This window comes from Amblyomma mixtum, chromosome 3, assembly GCF_055824585.1.
Source record: "Amblyomma mixtum isolate Tamu chromosome 3, ASM5582458v1, whole genome shotgun sequence".
Lineage (NCBI taxonomy): Eukaryota > Metazoa > Arthropoda > Arachnida > Ixodida > Ixodidae > Amblyomma > Amblyomma mixtum.
The window spans coordinates 78,187,272-78,208,568 of NC_143014.1; the positions used below are offsets into that span (position 1 = coordinate 78,187,272).

The following is a 21,297-nucleotide window of genomic DNA, read 5'->3' on the forward strand; positions in this document are numbered from 1 at the left end:
TCGAGAAATAATCGAGGCCACAGAGATCAAGAAGCAGTGTGATAGCTGTGTGATAGCTCCCGTCGATATCTTTATCGCATTTCGATGGAGGCGAAACATGCTAGAGGCCCGTGTACTGTGCGTCAAAGAACCCCAGGTGGTCGAAATTTCCGGAGCCCTCCACTACGGCGTCCCTCATATAGCCTGAGTAGCTTTGGGACGTTAAACCCGCCTAATCCCATCAATTCCAATTGTAAACTTTTTTTTATTTTGTGGGGCTCTACTGCCCCTTATTATCCATTTAAACAGCGCGCGCTGTCTTCCAGTTATCTATAGGTGCGTGCGGGTGCAGCACAACTGAGCATGACAGAAGCGTTGCTTCCGAGATGCCGCATGCGATCGCTGTGCGATGACGTGACAAGGGCGGCGGAAGCTACGCGCCAAGGGGGAGGAGTCCGGAGAGCGCGCTGCTAGGATGCGGTCGCGCTGTCGGCGGTCGGTGATCAGCATGAGCCGTCGCGATGTGCACGGACGACGAGGCGGCACCTTACCAGAAAGAAGATGGAAGCGGCTTCTCCGACGGTGCACGGAATAGCTGTTCGGCGTAAGTGGCTGCTGCGCGAGCAGCCTGGATTTCTTATGTCGCTTCGAGTCCTCCTATCTGTGCTGCTTCGTCCCATTCGCGCCTCGGTGTGCTTGTTTTGCTGCACTCGGGACTTAGCACCCGTTTTGGTGTAGTCCGAGCACTGCGCTCTCTACAGCCTAAAGACTGCATGCTCTGCTCCGCCTCTACGTTCCTTGCTGTGCCCCGTTTAAAGCATTGGCTTGGTCCGGAATAAATCGGTGTCTTTTATGCTGACTATGGGTGTCACTTGTCGGGCTTTAGTAATATTCATATCGGCTTATAGAATATAAAAAAACGTGTTTGTCGATGCAGCGCAGCTAATTACGTTCATCCCAGCGCGTCAAGCCGAAACCGCGCGGCTTGCGCACGCAGCCACACCGACGAGCACGCGTCCCTCGGCGGTGCACAAGTCACGTGCAATTCTACCCGTCTAGAGTAGTCTAGAGCAACGAGCAGGGCAGCCCGGGTGCTGTCCGTATAAAAAAATGAGGGGACAGAAAACAAAGCCGATCAGAAAATCCCTGGGATGGCAAGAAAAATATGGCGAGACGTCATCAAGCGGTCGTAGGATTCGCACAGCACACCGAGCACCGTCATTTTAGACTATCATATCCACGTCGTTTCATCTATACCCCCCTCCCCCCACCCCCCTCCCCTGGCTGACCTTAATGCGGCGCCAGTTTTCCCGACTACATTCGTACCAAAATTGTGAGCATTATGAGCTACCGTTCGTCGTACAGCCTTCCGGGTGGGGTCATGCGATTTCTCGTGGCATTAGCTTACATGTGCTAATCAGGTTGGAGGCTACCTTGAGATAGGCATTCGACCCGACGACATATGCACCTTCAGTTGCATGCCTTCCCAGACTCTCTACCTCTCCCCTTAAGGCGCGGTTGAGGTATTCACCGAGATGAGGCAATTACTGCGCATTTGCCACTCATTGCTACTCATAATAACCATGCATGTACCCCACCGTGGTGGCTCAGTGGTTACGGCGCTCGGCTGCTGACCCGAAAGACGAAGGTTCGATCCTCGACGCGATGGTCGCATTTCAATGGAGGCGAAATTCTAGAGGCCCGTGTACTGCGCGATGTCAGTGCACGTTAAAGAACCCCAGGTGGTCGAAATTTCCGGAGCCCTTCACTCCGGCGTCTTTCATAGCCTGAGTTGCTTTGGGACGTTAAACCCCAATAATTCAATCAAATCATTAACCATACATGCCGTGTATTAGGCAAATGCTCTAAGAATTGCGATGGTTACAACCACTTCGCCAAAGCGTGCATGAAGCAGGCTAAGCAACGCAAGCGACTGCCTGAACAAAAACGCGTAAGGGAAATTCACGTCGAGAGTGATGATGAATAATTTCTACAAACAGTTAAAATTGTGTCGCTGTCGAGCAAGAATGTATGGTCCGCGCAAGTTCAGACCGACAGCAAATCTTCCAATTGCAAAGCTGACACTGGAGCTGACTTAGAGAAATGCATCGTCATGCTGAACACGTTTTTAGCCATGCACGACGTGTTCGCGAGCAGATAGCGCTGAAACTGGAATGCAGTGGCCGTACGTGCACAGCTCGTTTCGTCGTGAGTGACATGGACGTACCGAGCACTTTCAGTGGATGCGTGACTGAAAAACTGTCTTATCACGAGGGTCGCTACTATTTGTTGTGAACTCTACAAAGCGGCTGTAGTTTGCTGATGTGTTTCATGGCCCAGGGAACTTAAATGGGCTCCAATATGAAATGAAGCTTAAACCAGGAGTGCAACCGGTAGTGAGGCCTCCTAGGCGAATACCTGCCGCTTTAAGGAAGCGCATCAAAGTTGAACTAGACCGCATGGAGAAAGATGGGGTTATCATGAAGGTGTTAGAACCAACAGAGCGGTGCAGCAACATGGTCGTAGTTGTGGAGCATAAATTCAGAATTTGCCTTTACCCGACATATTTGCACAAGGCACTGCTTCGCGGAAGGTATCATATGCCTGTGTTGATGGGTGTACTAAACACTCTAGGCTTGAGCAACGCAGTTTTTCTCGACTCTAGACCCTTCGTCTGGATTTTGGCAAATTATGGAAATGAGGTAGCAGATAGGCTTGCTGTGTCAGCTGCCGAACTGAGCCGTATTGAGGTAAACAAACTTCCATACCAGGACCTCAGACCACGTATTAGGACAGCACGATTGGGAAAAACAGAGCAAACTGCACACAATAAAACCAAGGATTGGAAGGTATGCCACAGAAATACAAAATAGATACAAAGAAGTTGCTCTCTGCAGATTGGGATAGGACACACATACATCGCACATTCAAGTCTCTTAAAGGATACACCGGCACCACAATGCGCGAGATGTGGAGCTCATGTCTCAGTTGTCCGCATACTAATCATGTGCCCGAGATTGGAAACTGAAAGACAGCACTTCCCAGAGCTGTACACATTCAAAATACCAATGCACCCTTTATTTTTATGTGATGACCGCATGTTTTCATTGCATAGGGTTTTTAAATTTTTAACTCATGTTTTTAACAATTTTTAGCCATAGCTGCCAGAGGACTCGCCCTTCTTGCTCAAGCAAGGACTGTGGTTTAGGCTACCTGGCTTCATCTTTTATGTGTAGCACCTCTTACCACGATTTTTAGGTGCTATACACCACTTTAGGCCATTCCACCTGACTTCTACATCCTCTTGACACACTATAATCATGCACATACTCATTACTCTTAGGCCCTATACGCCCGGTGTTGATTTTAACACGTGTACATATTTTAGCCTGAGCCAACAAAAACCTTGTTTGGCGCAATTTGGCCTTAGATGCCCTTGCGCCAAAAAACCCAGCATCATCAAAACAAAGCACTGAAGCCGCGCGATTAGGCAAGGTGACCCCCGCCTTACCTGCTTTGACCACTGTGAAATGGATACATGTCACATCAATGTCCTTGGCTCCAGCGGTTCTAGTGGTGGAGCTCGAACTCACTGGTGCCATTGGTGCCGTTTTTTAACGGCCCGCGATTACTGGAACCTATGTGTCAAAAAAACGATGATTAGCTCAGTGATTAGCTGATTTATACTGGCTGGCTACAATATTCTATTTGTAAAGGCATGGCCCCCACGTGAAACACAAAGCCAATTGCAGTGCTTCTTTTTTAACATTTAGAGTTGACGGCCCCATAAAATTTCTTAGAGCTCCCTCCCATTGTTTCCACAAGTCTCTTTTCAAAATGCTAAACAAATTAACTTGAAAACAAAAAAAATGTGATATACCTCGTTGTCGAGAGGTGTAATCATGAGGTTCATAGCAAGAATGGCGTAGCGCTTTCTAGGGCGGCTCGTAGATGGCAGTGGCCGCACTCGGGCAGCACTCGGCAGGCACTAGCTGCAAGGGCAAACAATGACTGATCGCCCCGGCGAGCATTTGGACGAGCATTTGGAAGCGCGGATGTGCAGAGTACTACACTCTTTACAGAAAGGAGTAAAAAAGGGAGTAAACTTGTCCTCTAGCGCACAGCCTTTCATAAAAGGGAGTGCGCTGGAGGACCGCTCACGCCCTTTTCACTCCCATTTAGATGCAATAATGTTTACAGTGTAGAAGAGCCAGTACGCGTGCGGGAGAGACGGCGCATTTGAGTGGTTGGTCCCACCACCGGCAAATAAAGCGGCGGCGTCGCAGTCATTCGTCCTTGAACCAGGACCCGTTGCCGAGCGGTTGTTGAGTTCGTCTGCCTCGTCTGCAAACAGTTGTTAACTGCCGTTGCGCGGCGTGCCTGGCACAAAAAAAAGACAATCTTTATTTTCGCTTACGCAACCGATGAGTTGACGGGGATTTATGGTAAAAAAAAAAAAAATTGCCCACCCTCGAAAAAGGCACTAGGATCTCCATGATGAAACCCTCGTTTCGAGGCTCACCTTTAATAGGTGAGGTGCGTTTCTGAAGTGAACGCAAAGAACCGCGGGAAAATCGTCTGCCAGCTACTTCCGGTTCCAACGCACTGCCTTTCGCATAGCAATTGCCGTGAATTCGTGCATCGTTTATTCGCTACTCTATTTGTGCTGCGACATTGCGTATTGCACAGCACCACCGTGAGATCAGCTCGTGCTGCGTATGAACACGTCCTGAGAGCGGAAAATGACAATAACGAAAGGTACGAGTGTTTCTTCGTGGTTATAATATGCCAGCGTAGGCTGCAGCTGTTCTGAGTATGCATGGCAGTCGGTTGTGGGTGCGGTTGAACTAGTTTAACACGTTGGTCATTATACCGTATTGTGCGTTTTTATCGTCAAGACTTTCAAAAATTTTCCCGCCTCAACCGCTCGCTCGTTTGCGGTGAAACTGCGCACAGACCTTGCGCAATATGGTAACTTTTGTATCGTAACAAGTTTTACAACGGTACTTACTTAGTTGAGCCGTGCATGATGCGAAATCGTACTTGTCTGCGTAGAGATCGTCGAACCAAAACCCGCAGACGGCGTTTTTTCGCTGAAAGGCGGCAGTGGCGCCATCTGTTTTCAGCAGTGAAAAGCGTCACGACAAGGTGCCGAGGTAGCCGAGGTGAGCGTTGCATGAAGCGCGTGCCTACACTGTACGCGTGCCCTTTGAATATGCAGTTTTTTTCGGCTAACTGAGCGAAAAGAAATATCAGAACAACTGATTTAATGAGGCTTTACCTTTCAGATGATATTATTTGCAAAATCACCGCGGCACCTTGTCGTGACGCTTTTCACTGCTGAAAACAGATGGCGCCACTGCCGCCTTTCACCGAAAAAACGGCGTCTGCGGGTTTTGGTTCGACGATCCCTACGCAGACAACTACGATTTTGCATCATGCACGGCTCAACTAAGTAAGTACCGTTGTAAAACTTGCTACGATACAAAAGTTACCGTATTGCGCAAGCTCTGTGCGCAGTTTCACCGCAAACGAGCGAGCGGTTGAGGCGGGAAAATTTTTGAAAGTCTTTACGATAAAAACGCACAATACGGTACATTAGTTTTTTTTCGCTGCACTACGAAGGCAACGAAGGGCTGAGCTTGCACAGTTTAGCTAATGATAGATGTGTTTTCCTCACAGCATGCAAAAGCTGCCAGTGGGCTATAGCAGGCTATCCATACATGCAACTGTGCGCACAGCGCGCCTCAACATACACATCGCACCGCATACGCATAGAAAGCCTCCTACCGTTTACATTATTTTGGTTGTACTTCATGCGAAAACACGCTACGAAGCAGAACAGAGTCGACGTCGAGTTGGTCTTGCGATGATGCAATACAATCAGTGGTGTTGCAGTGCAAATAAATTAGTGTAAGAAGCGAATTAACATAACGACTGCCGTGAAGCAATCGAGTAGGGGGAGAAATTTGGAACGGGAAGTAGCGGTAGCAGATGGCTTTCCCATGAGCCTCTGCGCTGAATCGGGAAACGCACCTCACCCATTAGCGATCGCAGCCGTTACAGGCGACGCCGCTAGGGTCGAGAGGAGACCCTCGCCCGCTGCATTGCCGATTTTAATTCGCTGTAGCAGAAAGAGGTGAAAGATAACGCAGACGGTGATTTAAAACGCGGAGTGCGACAGGCTGCTAATCAGAACAAGTAGGCAAAACGATACGGCGATGGTTGAGTGGTATAAGGTATCAGGAACTGAAGCTTGCCTGTTTGCGCCGGCGAGTTTGAATCAAGTTTTGCGCTAGGATACGGTAAAACTTCTAAACATTACATATTTTTAGCTCCCATTCTCGGCACACTGATTCGAATATCTTCCGGAAACCGCGGTGAACACGAAGGCGAGCCTTTCTTGAACATTCCAAAATTTTCCGTCCAAATGGTGTCCAGCAGAAGAAATTTCGCCATGCGTGGATTGGAGCCGGATGAGTCGAGAGATAAAGACTTTACTGTGTCGCCAACGGCAGCTTTAAGTAACCGCACACGAAGGCGAAAAGGCGCCCAAGACGGCTCGACTCGGCGCTAAGGCCGGCGAAGAGCGGCCTGTCAGGTGTCGAAGCACGAGAAAGACAGGCGGAGGAACCCGCCGGCACGTAAAGCACCAAAAGCGCCGAGAGAAGCCTAGCGTGCTATGCAGCTAAGCAAAAACAATCGCACAGCGCTCATCTCCTGCTGTCGCGAATATCAGTGCCAGCTGGTTGTGCGAAATGCTTAACAGATTTTATTGGGCCCCTTAAGCCTGCATCTCGGTGTCGCGCACCTCACGTCTGCTCGTCTCAGACGCGTACTTTGAGGCCCTGGTGAGCCTCGCGTTACCGATCTCCACAGTGTCCTTGCCTTGCATGACACACTGATTTATCTGTACTAAATTTAAACCTTAAAACATGTCCTTCTCCACAGATATTTGCGAGAAGTTGAGCACCTTAGCCACTCCAGCCAACAGTACGCTACGTCGCTTGACATCACGCCTGGCTGTAGGTAAGCCGGCTCACTCATGAGTGGCCTCTTTTCTCCTCACGTTCCCATCTGTGAGTTTGGGTGAGTGTGTGTGGACGTGTGTGAGTGTTTGAGTAGGAATGGAAACGAGCCTTTGTCGGTGTGAGTGAATGCGAGCGGACGTGAGCCCCAATGAATGTGAATGCTATCCCCGTCATGTGAAACGCCAACAGCGGAGCGCGTGACTTATGGTACAGGCACAGCGAAGCGTTCAAAGGTTATAAAGCATGAAGTACCTTTAGTTCCCATTCGTGGAAATGTCAGCAGAATATCTTCCCGAAACTGTGGAGAAGTTGGCAATGAAGCAAAAGGCGAAATTGCTGTCAGAAATGTATGCATATGCGCAGAAAACACTCCCCAGATCTCCAAGGTGGATTAGGCCAATACGTAAGGCTGACGCAGAGCAATCAGCTCCAACGTTAGACTCCTCAAACGATTACACTAGGCCATCAGCTCCGAATCCTTTTCTGTGAACATTTACAGCCAGTGTTTACGCGTGATAATGGCTCTACTCACCTTATTATATATAGCAAGCGCATGTAAAAAAAAAAACGCACTGACGGATTCTCCAGCAATATCCGAAGCGGGAGGGCTTACAATGTTGTTAAACACTGGTGACAAGAAATCTGACGGACCAGATGGAATTCTAAACCGATTTGTCAAACGGTATGACAAGCCCTTCAGTAAATACCTCTGTCTAATCTATTAAAAATCAATATTGTCGCCGTCACGGCTTTCACCAGAAATTTCGAGTGATGAAATCGCACCACCCAACTACTCAGTCATTCGGAAAGACCGAGACTCCCGTGGCGGTGGTGTGGTTCTCTTGATAAAGAAAACCCTGCTGTTTGTTACGCTCCCAGATGTGTCAGGTGCTGAAAGCGTATTCTGCAGACTTCTCTGCAACAATACTACTGTCTGTGTAGGCTGTCTGTATAGGAGCCCCTCTTCAGGAGATGACTGCATTTCTGTCATTCATGACTTCCTTCAACAATATGCTTGAAGCACTAGAATCATTCTCATGGGTGACTTTAACCTTCCGGACGTGGACTGGATAACTATGCAACACACATCATCATCTTCAGAAGCTCTTTTTGACTTAATTCTCTCCTTTAATCTCCACCAAATGATCCTAGAACCAACGCGCAAGCAAGGATCAGCAAACAATATCCTCGATCTTATACTAATCAGTGATCACTTTCCAGTACACCAAGCGCAGACAGAAATCATCGAAGGCATCTCTGATCACAACATACCATTATGTTTGTTACCTCTAGACTGCTCAATAAAAAAAACGATCTGATGTTAAGACAACACTGAACTTCGACAAGGCTGATGATGCCAGCATATTAACCTACCTCGCACATGAATTTGAAGCATTCAGTGAAATGGTCTCCGACCCCTCAATCAATATTAACAGGGTTTGGCTTCATTTTAAGACTATGGTTTCACACTGCATAACTAATCATGTTCCACTAAAAACCAAGCGTCCACAAAGAAACAGTCCATGGGTAACAAGGGATGTCATCCACGCTAAACGTCATGTGAAAAGGTTGCGTATTTCTATCAAAATTCATGGTTCATGTCCTTCTAAAACTACAAAACTAGCGTGCGCAATTGCGAAGTTCAGAGAGATAGGCAAACAGGCCAAGAAACACTATATTAATGTAACGCTGCCTAACTTTCTGACAAACAACCCGCATAGATTTTGGAACCATTTCCGCCCAACTAAAAACCCGTTATCCGACTTGTCTCCTGAGGATAGAGCTAACAATGCTAATGCGTACAACACGTTTTTTCACTCAAGTTTCACAAAAGATGACGGTAATCTCCCGGAATTTTATGGCAATCAAAAATCACGCATTGACCCTTTAATCATATCAGATGCGGGCATTTTGAATCTGTTTCTCACGCTTGACCCTAAAAAATCACCCGGACCAGACAATATCCCAAACGATTTCTTGAAACGATACGCAGAATGGTGCAGCAGATACTTGGGTCAGATATTTCGTAAATCTCTCTCGTCATCAACTTTACCCGACGACTGGAAGAAGGCAAAGATTATACCAATACACAAAACAGGAGATACCACTTTACCATCGAATTATAGACCAATATCTCTCACCAGCACGGCTTGCAAGATGCTCGAGCATATCATCCTTAAACACCTAACAAACTTTCTTGATACTCACAATCTGTTATCATCAAACCAACATGGATTCCGTCATGGGCTATCAACCGTCACACAGCTTACAGAGGTTGTGCATGACCTTGCATTTGCCATCAATAACTGTAGCCAGACTGACATTATATTATTGGATTTTTCTAAAGCATTCGATCGCGTCTGCCACAACAAATTAATAGCAAAGTTACGAGGTGCCATCGGGGATGGGGAAATTTTAGATTGGATTTCAGATTACTTATCAAACCGGACACAATTCGTACTGTTTCAGAACATGGAATCTGCGACAGTACCCGTCATATCAGGTGTACCTCAAGGATCCGTGTTGGGGCCACTGTTATTTTTAATTTTCATCAACGACATAACCAACAATATCGATTCTAACATAAAACTTTTCGCCGATGACTGCATTATCTATAAAACAATTAGCAGCTGCGAATACCACATTTCACTCAGCGATTCATTGAACAAAATAACCGAATGGTGCAAAACATGGCAAGTGAAGATAAACAAGACTAAATCTGTTTGTATGACGGTAACAAGAAAAAGGCAACCTTATGATTTTCCGTACTTTGTTAATGGCAGAATACTGACGAAAGTTCACCAGCATAAGTACTTAGGCATCACACTAACTTCTGACCTCAGATGGGACGCGCACATTGCTAGCATGACCTCGAAAGCAATACGCAAACTATTTTTTCTCCGAAGATGTCTGCGCCTAGCACCCACATCGACAAAGCTTCTCGCATATACTACTTTCGTTCGACCAGTTTTAGAGTACGCTAACACAGTTTGGCTCCCCCATTCAGTGACTAACGTAACAAAACTGGAAAAAGTGCAGCGTAAACATTGCGGTTTATATACAACAAATATAAGCGCACAGATTCACCAACTAACCTCGCGGCTATTTCGGGTTTAGCGACGCTATCATCAAGAGCGCAACAAGCACGACTAAAATTTTTATTTCACCTGATGCACAACTACTACAAGATAGACGTATCAAAATACATATCTTTCTCACAATCACGCCCGTCGAGGCATAAACACGCACGCGCGATAACAGAATACTCATGCCATAACGACACGTTCATGTATTCGTACTTTCCCCGCGTGATCAGAGAATGGAATCGCCTTGATCCCTCAATCATAACTGCACCCACATTATCTCAGTTCACGCCACGGATAGAATCCTTATCAATTAACTAATAATGCAGTTTCACTGATATACTCAACCGCCTCTCATCGCTTCATTAGATTGTTAATTAATCGTGAAGAAAGTCTTTTTTTTTTTTCGCTGCTGTGTTCCCATGTGCTCTAATTGAATTCCTTATGGAAATTCTCCACCCGACTCCTAGACATGTATTTTTCTTTTTCCTTGCTGATGTTTACCTTTTCTTTTATTTTGCTTGTTCCTTTCTGTTCACCTGTGTTTGATTTGTATTAACTTTTTTTTTGAATTCCAGAGTGCACTGCTCAAATTTTTATCATGTTTGTCATTTTTGTTCACCCATCTGCTATGGTCCCTGATGGGACTGGCAGTATTGTAAATAAATAAATAAATAAATAAATAAATAAATAAATAAATAAATAAATAAATAAATAAATAAATAAATAAATAAATAAATAGTGTAACCTTCCTGATGAGTGGACTATCGAAAAAGTTATTTCGGTGCATAAGACAGGATATATTTCATCTTCGGCTAATTATCAAGCCATCATTCCTCACATGTACATGCTGCGAATTACTGGAGCCGATTATTTCAAAATTTATGACATTTTCCCGAAGCCAATAGCATACCCCAGCAAACCAAAAACGTCTGAGACGTCTAGCTAGACGTCTGAGAGGTTTTTGGTTTGCTGGGACTCTATAAAGAAACAACTCGGATTTAGAAGTGGCCTGTCGATGGCTACACAAGTTGTAGAAATTGTTCACGATTTTTTACAGTGTCAAGTATTCATTTACAAATTGATGCGATTTTCTTAGATCTGTCCAAGACCTTTAATCGAGTCTCCTATGTGAAACTCTACTCTAAGCTCGTAAATATGCTTCTACCCTAAATATATTTGTCGAAGGACCACTGGTACGGTGGATATAATTGCCCCTGTGTCCGCATCCAATTTGTTCATTATAATCATTATGTCTCGAAATTAGTTCTCTTCTTTCAGGAGTCCTTCAAGGTACAGTTTTAGCTCCGTTGTAGTTCTGTCTATACACCACATATCGAATGGAAGCGAAGTGAAAATTCGGCGAATCGCTGACTATTACGTGCTGTACCAGAAAATAAAGGACGCTAATGACCAGAAAAACCTGAACAATGCTTTAGGAAACATCGCAAAGTGGCGCAAAAAAATGGCAGTTGAAAATTAATTTAGAAAAAAAAATGTTCCCATGTCGATTTCAGGAAAAACGTGCGAATTACATTGTGTACACTTCGAATAACTTGATTATTTAAAATGTGACTGAATAACGGTACTTGGCTGTTCTGATCACTTCTAATCTAATTTTCTGATCACTTCTCATTGGTGTCCAAGAATCCTGGACTTGGGTGCAATCCGTATGTTTTAAGACGCAGATGATGGCGTGGTTCCCATGATGACACTTCGCGTTGCTGCCAAGCGTTGGCAAGCAACCTGAGCGTGTCTTCGTCTTACTGTCGGCATGTGTCGCCATTTCATGATCAATGTGCAACGCGGGAAAGACAATTGGAAGACTTCTAAAAAGCCCTGTTGACGTCACCAGCGACGTAACCATCTGCCTTCTGCATCATGCGTATTAGACCCTTCAGAACCCTTTGCACAGAAGGACTTGAAATATTCGAAATACATCGATTCAGCTTGTATTTTCCGTCTCGTCATGTAACGTCATCGCCAAAGTAATCCTATCAATTTCGGCGTCGTATGAGACCCACACTTCTACATTGCGGAGTGCACATAACCGACAGAGAGGAATATGCTAATTATTCCACTAATTGCTGTCAGGTGACGCGACATCATCACTGACGTGCTCATGCTCCCGTGACCCACACCAACCATATGTCAGCAGCGGCACTTGCATTCGGCAGTCAGCGTTTTCACTGCAAATGCATCAACATACAGGCCGAGGAATACAACATCCTCATGGAATCCGGGGCCAGCAGGTACAAATGTGTTCATTGCGTGAAGCGGCGTGAACCTTCGGCGACAGAGCTTATCGGCAGAGCCGGCGACACGGAAACGCCCCCCGAAGTGCAGCGCTCTTCCCTGGATTTTCAAGATTCAGATTCCGTCAGTGCTTCCCCGGGTGTTATTTTAATGCTACAAAAAATGGCTAGTCGAATGGATGAGTTGACTGATGAGGTGCGACAGCTTCGTGCGGAAAACGCGCTCCTGCGTGAAGCTTTGAGTGGCCTGAGTGCATCTGTTCGTACCGCCAGCCAGAGTGAGTGCTCGCATTCTGACTGCTCGGAGTCTCGCAACTGCGCTTCAGCCGTGGCGGCAAATCTGCCTGCTGGAATGTCGGCCCCTCCATCGAAGCCTCCTGCACAGGACCAGAGTACTCATCTGCCACGCCCGTCGAAAGCGGTGAGCCAACCGTGTCGGCCTCGAGCAACGTTTGGCACAGCTAAGCAGTCCATGCTTAAAGTAGCGCCCAAACTAGAAAAGCTTATTTGTTTCTCGCCTGGACCCGACAGCAACGGCGTCGGACATACAGGAACTTTTTGCGGACACAGTAGGTGACAAGGTTGTTACTTGCACAAAACTGAAAACTAAGTACGATACATATTGCTCCTTCCACGTTTCTCTGGATGAGCATTTATTTGAACTTGTGAGCGAACCGGAAGTGTGGCCTGATGGTTGCGTATTTCGCCCTTTTTATGGAAAGCTGTGGTCCTCACGGCTCTTTAATGACCCTAACGGTGCTCTAACTACATCCGAAGCCGCCGCGGTGGCTCAGTGGCTATGGTGCTCGGCTGCTGGCCCAAAAGACGCGGGTTCGATCCCGGCCGCGGCGGCTAGAATTTCTTTGGAGGAGAAATTCGAGGCCCGTGTGCTGTGCGATGTCAGTGCACGTTAAAGAACCCCAGGTGGTCGAAATTTCCGGAGCCCTTCACTACGGCGTCTCTCATAGCCTTAGTCGCTTTGGGACGTTAAACCCCACAAAAACAAACAAACTACATCCGAAAATGGCACAGGAAATTCAGCTGTATTGCCAAAACACGAGAGGGCTGCTAACTAAAAGGGAAGCTCTCTTCGCGAATGCATACGAATGTGAGTATGACATCGTGTGCCTGGCGGAAACGTGGCTAAACTCATCATGTTCCAGTGCGTCTTATTTCTCAGATGAGTACGCTGTTTTCAAAGCCGATAGGGTGTATTCTGACAAGATTGAATACGGGGGCGGAGTTCTGATAGCCTGCCGTTCTGTGCTAAATGCATTTTAGGAGACGAGACCTGGAGACATACGAAGAATGTGTGCTCCTAACGTTTTTACCGATCATTTTTTGAATATTGGGAAAAAAAATCGATTTTTCGAAGTACAAGGTTCACATCTACGGGAACTTTAATCTTCCTAATGTCGATTGGTCCACTGGTTTGGTCACTAGTGACTGCAAAGCAACTCGAGAAAAAGCCGAATGTTTAATTGATTTTAGTAATTTCCATGGTTTGTATCAATGTAATGCAATGAAGAACTGTGCTGGAAACATTTTAGACCTAATTCTATCTAATGTGCCTCTTTTTGGCGTGCAAGCGGTGCGCGATCCTCTTGTTGTAGACAAATATTATTGCCCGTTTACCTTGTCGTTCTTCTTGTCTTTTCGTTCAGTACGGGAGATGGTGCCAGAAAAATTTAGATACGCGTATGGCAATTACCTTAGGCTGTACAATGATCTTCTGGCCTACGACTGGTCAGAATTGCTTGAGACTGAGGATGTAAACACAGGCGTTGAGCTACTTACATCAATTGTACAGGGTGTAATGAAAAAATGTATACCTCGCCGTAAATCGAAGAAGTGTAGATTTCCTTGCTGGTTTTCGCGCGATTTGAGACATTACTTGAAGAAAAAACAGAAGTATCACAAACTCTACGTGAAATCAGAAAGTGAATATTTGTACCAAAGATATTCATTGTGCAGATAAATTGTGAAAAAACTGATTGCACGTGATGAAGCCGAGTACCACAAACTTCTTGAACAGAACTTTAAAAAGGAACCAAGCAGTTTTTGGGATTTTGTGCGCAAGCAAAGAAATGATAAGGGTAGTGCTGCTGTGATAAAGACGCGCGATGGTATCTGTTTTAAACCTCAAGATGTGTGCCAAGCTTTTGCTGATCACTTCAGCTCTTGTTTTGTGCGCCATGATAACACAACTGCTATTATCACTTTTGAAGACAGCGCTGACTGTTTAGCTTATGATATTGTCACCGAGCATGAGGTTCTTTTGGCGATTCAGAAACTTAAGCGGAAACTTTCAACAGGAAATGATGAAATTCCCAGCTTCGTAATCAAAGGATGCGCTGACATTGTTGGCCCTATTTTGACTCATTTGTTTAACTTATCGTTGCGAACTGGTGTTTTTCCTTGTCATTGGAAGTTGTCAGTAGTTGTTCCTGTATTCAGGTCTGGCGATGCTTGTGATGAAAACAACTTTAGACCTGTGTCACTGATTTGTTCTTTTGCGAAAGTTTTTGAAATGGTTATGTACGAACGCATAGGCTCATACTTCAAACAGAAGGTCTCAATTCTGCAGCACGGTTTTTCAAAAGGTAATCTGTGGAAACGAATTTATGCAGCTTTCTTGATTATACTGGGCCAGATGTATTTAATCGCGGTCAGGTAGATGCAATCTAGTTTGACATGACTAAAGCCTTCGATATGGTTTCCCATGAGGTACCTCTGATGAAGATGGAAAAATACGGACTTTGCCCCATGTACTGCAGGTGGGTCAAAAGCTACCTTGGCAGCCGCCGTAACATGATCTGATTTTCCGGCTGTGTGTCCAACGAATTTCTATCATCTTCGGGAGTGCCTCCAGGCTCCAACTTAGGACCGCTGTTGTTTTTAGTGTTTGTTAATGATTTGCCGTTACATGTCAAGAACTCGAGAATTTTGCTCTTCGCAGATGATTTCAAATTATTCCGTAATATTGGAGATATTGAGGACTGCCGCCAATTGCAAGCTGACATTAACAACGTCGAGGATTGGTGTTTGATGAATCGCTTTAAACTGAATACTAAGAAGATTTCCGTCCTGTCTCTAACTAGGAAACGCGACACAGTTACGTTTGATTATACACTTTTGGCGGGTCAAGTTTCTCGTGTGGCCCATGTACGAGACCTTGGTGTTGTTGTTGATTCAAGGCTTGATTTTAGATTGCATGTAAATTCAATTGTGTTACGCACATTGAGGCATATTGGTTTTATCTCTAGACTAACAAAAAAAATTTCGACGACACGAATGTCTACGCACTCTATACTGTGTTCTCTATACTTGCGGTGTAAAAATGTAACTAAAACTTGTGGACAGTTATGCTATAATTTTTCTTAAACTTGAAACTTAGCAATCATGCACATTAAAAGCCCGCTTTCAGCAGTTTCCACTTTTTTGCTGCAATAATTTTGCGCGTAAATCAGCCTGATGGTAGGAGACCGTAGTGCTTAATTTCTCAATGGGCCCGCTCTCCGAAGTCGACGCTAACGACATATGCTATTGTTCTTTTATTATTGATACTAAAATGTACGTGCTCCTCGAACGTGCTCGTCCAGACGGTCCTGCAAACATAAAAAGGATACGAAAGACTGTCGACTCAAAACTGATGTGCGCGAAAGGTGATACGGCTTCTACACACAGCAACAGAAGAACACATGCGTGCCATTAAACCTGCTGTCTGCCGTACGTGGCACTCGGCGGCGGTGAGCTAAGGACAGCAGCGAGCGTTAATCCTGCGCAGACTAAAACCAAGGCGCAACATGCCGGCACCGTCAGGTATGTTTGTTCTGAGGATGTAGAGATAAAAAAGAATGTGCACGAAGAGTTGATGCAGCTAATACTTCAACAAAAAAACACATTTGTATGCCGTTACGCCAGCCGTCTTGATGGCCGGCGAGGAGTTCAAAAAGTCGATCACAGCCGGCAACGTCAAACTATAAACAGGTCATGTAAACAGACCTACAGCGTCCGCTGCTGTAGCGAAGCTCTCAACCGCACGATTCTCTCCTGCGTAATTCACGAATATACACAGCTAGGAATCGCGCGTTCACGAAGACTGCTTAATTAACCACTAGTTCGCGCACCAATTAACTTAACGGAATGGCTCACATTTGAAGGACTGTGCCTATCCATACTCCGCCTACAGTCCGACGCCCGCGAAGAGCACGACTCGCTCATCCGAGTGCATCAGCTCCGTCACCTTTAGACAGGAAGTTAGCCAGAATTGATGTTCACTTCGGCGAAGCAGCCATCTTGGACGGCTTCTTGAGGAATGGAACGCGTCCCTAGATGGCGGCTGTACGGCTAAACCTCCAAGTAGCCGTCTATACTCGGAGGTATTGAAACGCGACATAGTGCGGATAGCTCCCAGCGTCGTCTGCTAGCCAGCAGGACGCGCGCGCATGGGGCACATATTCGTGGCGACTGTTATTCGTTTCACGGTCTCAGTGCGCTCTTATTTACTTGTCTGCTTCCCACGGAAAAAAAATCAGAACACGCTATATCAACCTACGCTGCCGTGAAGGTAACAATTGTTCGATATCGATTACGTCATGCTGGATCATAACATCCGCGGTCGGTTGGACCCTTCAGGTTCTTTGGCACGCGGCGTTTCAAACACAGCGACGATGATGTTAGGCGCCGTGACAAAACAAACGACAGGGTCGCTGCCATCCGCACAACTGAATGCAGCCGTAAAGCAATTGTACAGTACTTCCCGTCATTTATGCCCGGGAGTCGACAGGCATTAACACACCCGTCGGCTTGAAGACTGCTGCCAAGCAGAATACAGTTGGAACTGGACCTTTTATAGCCTCTATAGACCTTTCCATCGGGCGAGGGTAATGCCGAGACGCTTCTCTGGCCTGTTGCAAACTAGTTTCGCTGCGCTAGCGCAGGGTACACACACCAGCCGAGCGAGCAATGGGCGACGCCCAAGGAGCCCTCATTGGAAATGTCTATATGCATAATAAAGTTGTTTGAGTATTGTATTCTCGCTATGTGAACCGGTTTTGAAAGGTACATGTAAGGCTTTCATATAGTGCTTTTAGAGCGCAGCTCTTTGGCGTCCGTTCCTGGGTTTCGCGTCGTCGTCGGCGTTGTCGTCGGCCTCGTAACCAGCTCCGCCCCCCTTTCATCCCCCCAGCGCTAGCAGCGACCGACTGATACCGCTGGATGCCGCTGACGCCGCTAGAGAGTCAAGATAACGTGACTGCATATAACACCGTCGCCGCCATGCAGAAAGAGGAGGAAAGGGTCCCCCCCCCCCCTGTTCTTGTGTGGCGGATAGGGTGCTCTTCAGTTGCCGACGCGCCGGTTATTTCACGTAGGCCCCGGCACGTCGACGAATACGTGACCACCTTCCCACGGCTAGACCTGGTTCTTAGCGCTGCGGAAGCGAGGGTATGATATTGTTTGTGTCGGCATCGGCGGCGTTGTCCCTGAAACCAACTCCGCAGCTGGGGTTGACTCACTATCGGCGTCAGCGGCATCAGTCAGTCGCTGCTATCTCTTCCCTCCTCCCTTTATCGTGTTGTCCGCTTGCTGCGCGCGCTTCTGCCCCCATCGTTTGCCGCTGGGTGTACACGCCGCCCCCCTCCCCCCTCTTCCTGCGAAAAAAAAAAAAAAATTCTGTGATAGCGCATACATGTGTTGCTCGATTTCTTTGCCTCAATCTATCGAAAAGGTGAAACAGCTTATTTGCTGCGCTCAAATTTCGCATTAGGAAGTAACGTAATCGTCGGTAATTTTTACTGTAAACTTTAAGGCTACTGCGCATCCGTCACATCGCAACAGTGAGCAAATTTGTCTCAGCTAATCGCGAAAACACTTGAGTATTCATCATTCTCTGAACTTGCATTATCATCATCAGCCTAACTACGCCCACTGCAGGGCAAAGGCCTCTACCATGCCTCTCCAATTAACCCTGTCCTTTGCCAGTTGCGGCCACCGTATCCCCGCAAACTGCTTAATCTCATCCGCCCACCTAACTTTCTGCCGCCCTCTGCTACGTTTGCCTTCTCTTGGAATCCACTCTGGTACCCTTAAGGACCACTGGTTATCTTGCCTTCGCATTACATGCTCTGCCCAAACCCATTTCTTCCTCTTGATTTCGACTAGGATGTCATTAACCCGCGTTTGTTCCCTCACCCGCTCCGCCCGCTTCCGATTTTCTTTCCATAGCTCGCTGCGTTGTCCTTAACTTAAGTTGAACCCTCTTTGTTAGCCTCCACGTTTCTCCCAGGTGAGTACCGGTAAGATACAGCTGTTGTATACTTTTCTCTTGAGGGATATTGGTAAACTGGCACTCATGATCTGAGAGAAGCTGCCATATGCGCTCCACCCCATTCTTATTCTTCTAGTTATTTCCCTCTCACGATCCGGAACAGCGGTCACTACCTGCCCTAAGTAGACATATTCACTTACTACTTCCAGCACCTCGCTACCCATTGCTGTTCCCTTGCTACTACTACTAGCAAGGGCAAGCAAAGTACGCCATAAAAATGAAGGCTGAGCTGCTCAGCTGAGTATACGAGTCACTCCTCGAGAGAGACCTCATCGGAGGGTACTGCACCTCGACATTCTTAAGCTCGATGTCGTCCATCGTGTGCGTAGGCATTCCCCTGCAGATTCAAAATATTTTTATCAGAAAAAGATATTTTCGTAAAAAATGCAAAACCAGAGGATGCCAAACACTCTCAAATGCGCCTCTGAAGTCCAGAGAAATTAGAACCACAGGAATTTTTTTGTTGTTGATAACATTGTAAGAACTCCCGAAAATGATAGAGCCTGAACAGAACTTTGGCCATGCGTGAAACCATACTGATTTCTATGAAGTAGTTTATTTTGGAACAGGAAGTAATACAGCCGACCATATAGCAAACGCCCGAGCACTTTACTGAAAGACGAATTAAAACAGATCGGTCGGTAAGAATTCGGAAGGTGCTTGGTCTCTTCGGTTTGAGAATAAAAGTAATCCTGCCAATTCTCCATTTCTGAGGAAAGTAACCCAAGTGCAAGGCCGAATTAAAGAGGGAGACGAAGAACAAGGGACGAGCATTAAACAAGGCGACAAAAAAACGAGGAGAGATAAGATCGGGCCCAGGAGAAGACGACAAATCTAATGAATTGATTGCAGCTTCGATCTCCGCAGCAGTGAACGGTAAATCTTGAACTGAAACTGAGTTATTGTAAGGCTGCGCAGTAATGTCCCGGACGTGAGTATGGAAAGGGAGATCTTGGGAAGAATCATGTTTAGCGACGTGAGTACGAAGGAGCAACTTTATAGCGTCAGGAAGCGTTTCAGTATATATGCCATCGGCGTACTGTAGAGGAGGGATAATGGAAGGGCACCTGAGCTCGCCAAAAGCATGTTTATATGGCTTACCAAAGAGAAATTTACGTGTAGCTGTGGAGCAGATCTTCTTTAAATAACTGTCATGTGTGTTTCTAATGTTAGATCGATACTTTGCAAGAGCTTTATAATAAATTGAACGATGGAAAGTTCTCAACTGAGGGTCTGAAATGCGTTGGGAACGGCTACGAAGAGCGCGCACACGGGACCTCTCTATGCTCAAATCAGCCGTCGACAAAATGGAACCCTCCGGAATCTTTGGTCTTACCAAACGCAAGTTTTTTCTTGTAAAGTGTCATGAAGGTGGCGTTAAATTTAGCGAGGACATGATCAAGAGCACGCGCCGAATGAAACTGATGATTGTAAAAAGATTTTAACCGATGCAGAGAAGTTAACTAGGAAATTAAATGACTGGAGCTGGCTCTGGTGAGCGCTTGAACGGCGACGACGGTTGGGAAAGAAAGGAGTATGTAATAAATCTGTGCTCGGAAAGGGATGAATCAGGAACGACTTCCCAAGATTAGCCCTTTGTAAGTAAATTAGGAGAAGCGAAGCTGAGGTCAATCGAACTTGAAGCGTACGGAGTTTCGTAGGTTGGTGAAGAGTCCGGATTATTAAGAACGAGGGTATTAGAAGCCGCAAAAACTTCATGAGTTCCTACAGCGTCAGTGATAATGCCACCCCATAAAATGTTTTTCCCATTAAAATCGCCGCAAATAATTTTTTCAGTGGGTGAAGTTTTCATACAAGTGATAAGCAAAGCCAGAGATGCTGCAATATCCGCACGAGGCGTATATATACTGCTATAAAAAGGAATTGATCAGTCAGTGTAGAACATAATATAGAAACGACTTCAGGAGAAATAAAAGTTGGAAATATATCAAAGGTAGGATTATGTAGCAATATGACACACCTAGTGTTTTTAAGAGAACAGATTTTGTGAAAAGTGGAGGGAATTCCTACAAAAATTCATTATGGGTAGTAATATATGAATCGCCGACAGTGGTGATTGTGGTATTATTGTCCTAAATATATTTAACCATCGGGGCAGTCGCACAACGGGTGTGATCCAAATTGACTTGATGTGGTCGGGCGGAGGACGCGGGGTTATATGAGCGCTAAGAGCCTTAATTTGTGCGCGAACGGATCCTATCCGCGCGTTCACGCAAAAGTGAGCAAGACACATGCCCCGCAGAATGACCGGACGGGCGACCGGCGGCAGCACAAGGGGTGCACTTCCTTTTGGGGTCTTGGATGGGGGTTGGGCAGGCCGCTGAGGCATATGACCCCACACAGCGGATGCAACAAGCCTTCGAAGGATCGTTTTGCACCGTGCATGCCTTCAAAGCGTGGCAATATTGCGTACAATAGGTGCAGAGCGGCACATGGAGGTCTTCGCGCACCTCGACTGAAGTCCACCCGAGGGTCACGCGACGTGCCGCCCATAGACGGACGAAGGAAGGGGGGTTCACCTCGAAGACGTGAACTGATCCCTCGAAGACGTGATCCGGACAAACTGTCCGGTTTTTTGAGGAAAAGAAAGCCTGACC

The 21,297-nt window shown here is 46.3% G+C and overlaps 1 long non-coding RNA gene across 1 annotated transcript in view; it reads left to right on the forward strand.

Annotated features, from left to right (window-relative positions):
- The first annotated feature begins 473 nt into the window (after positions 1–473).
- LOC149350700 (uncharacterized) overlaps positions 474–21,297 on the forward strand; it is a 109,794-nt gene continuing 88,970 nt past the window's right edge. The window contains exons 1-2 of the long non-coding RNA XR_016290415.1: positions 474–583; positions 6,931–7,008. This is a non-coding gene — a long non-coding RNA (uncharacterized LOC149350700). The remainder of the gene's footprint in view (positions 584–6,930; positions 7,009–21,297) is intronic.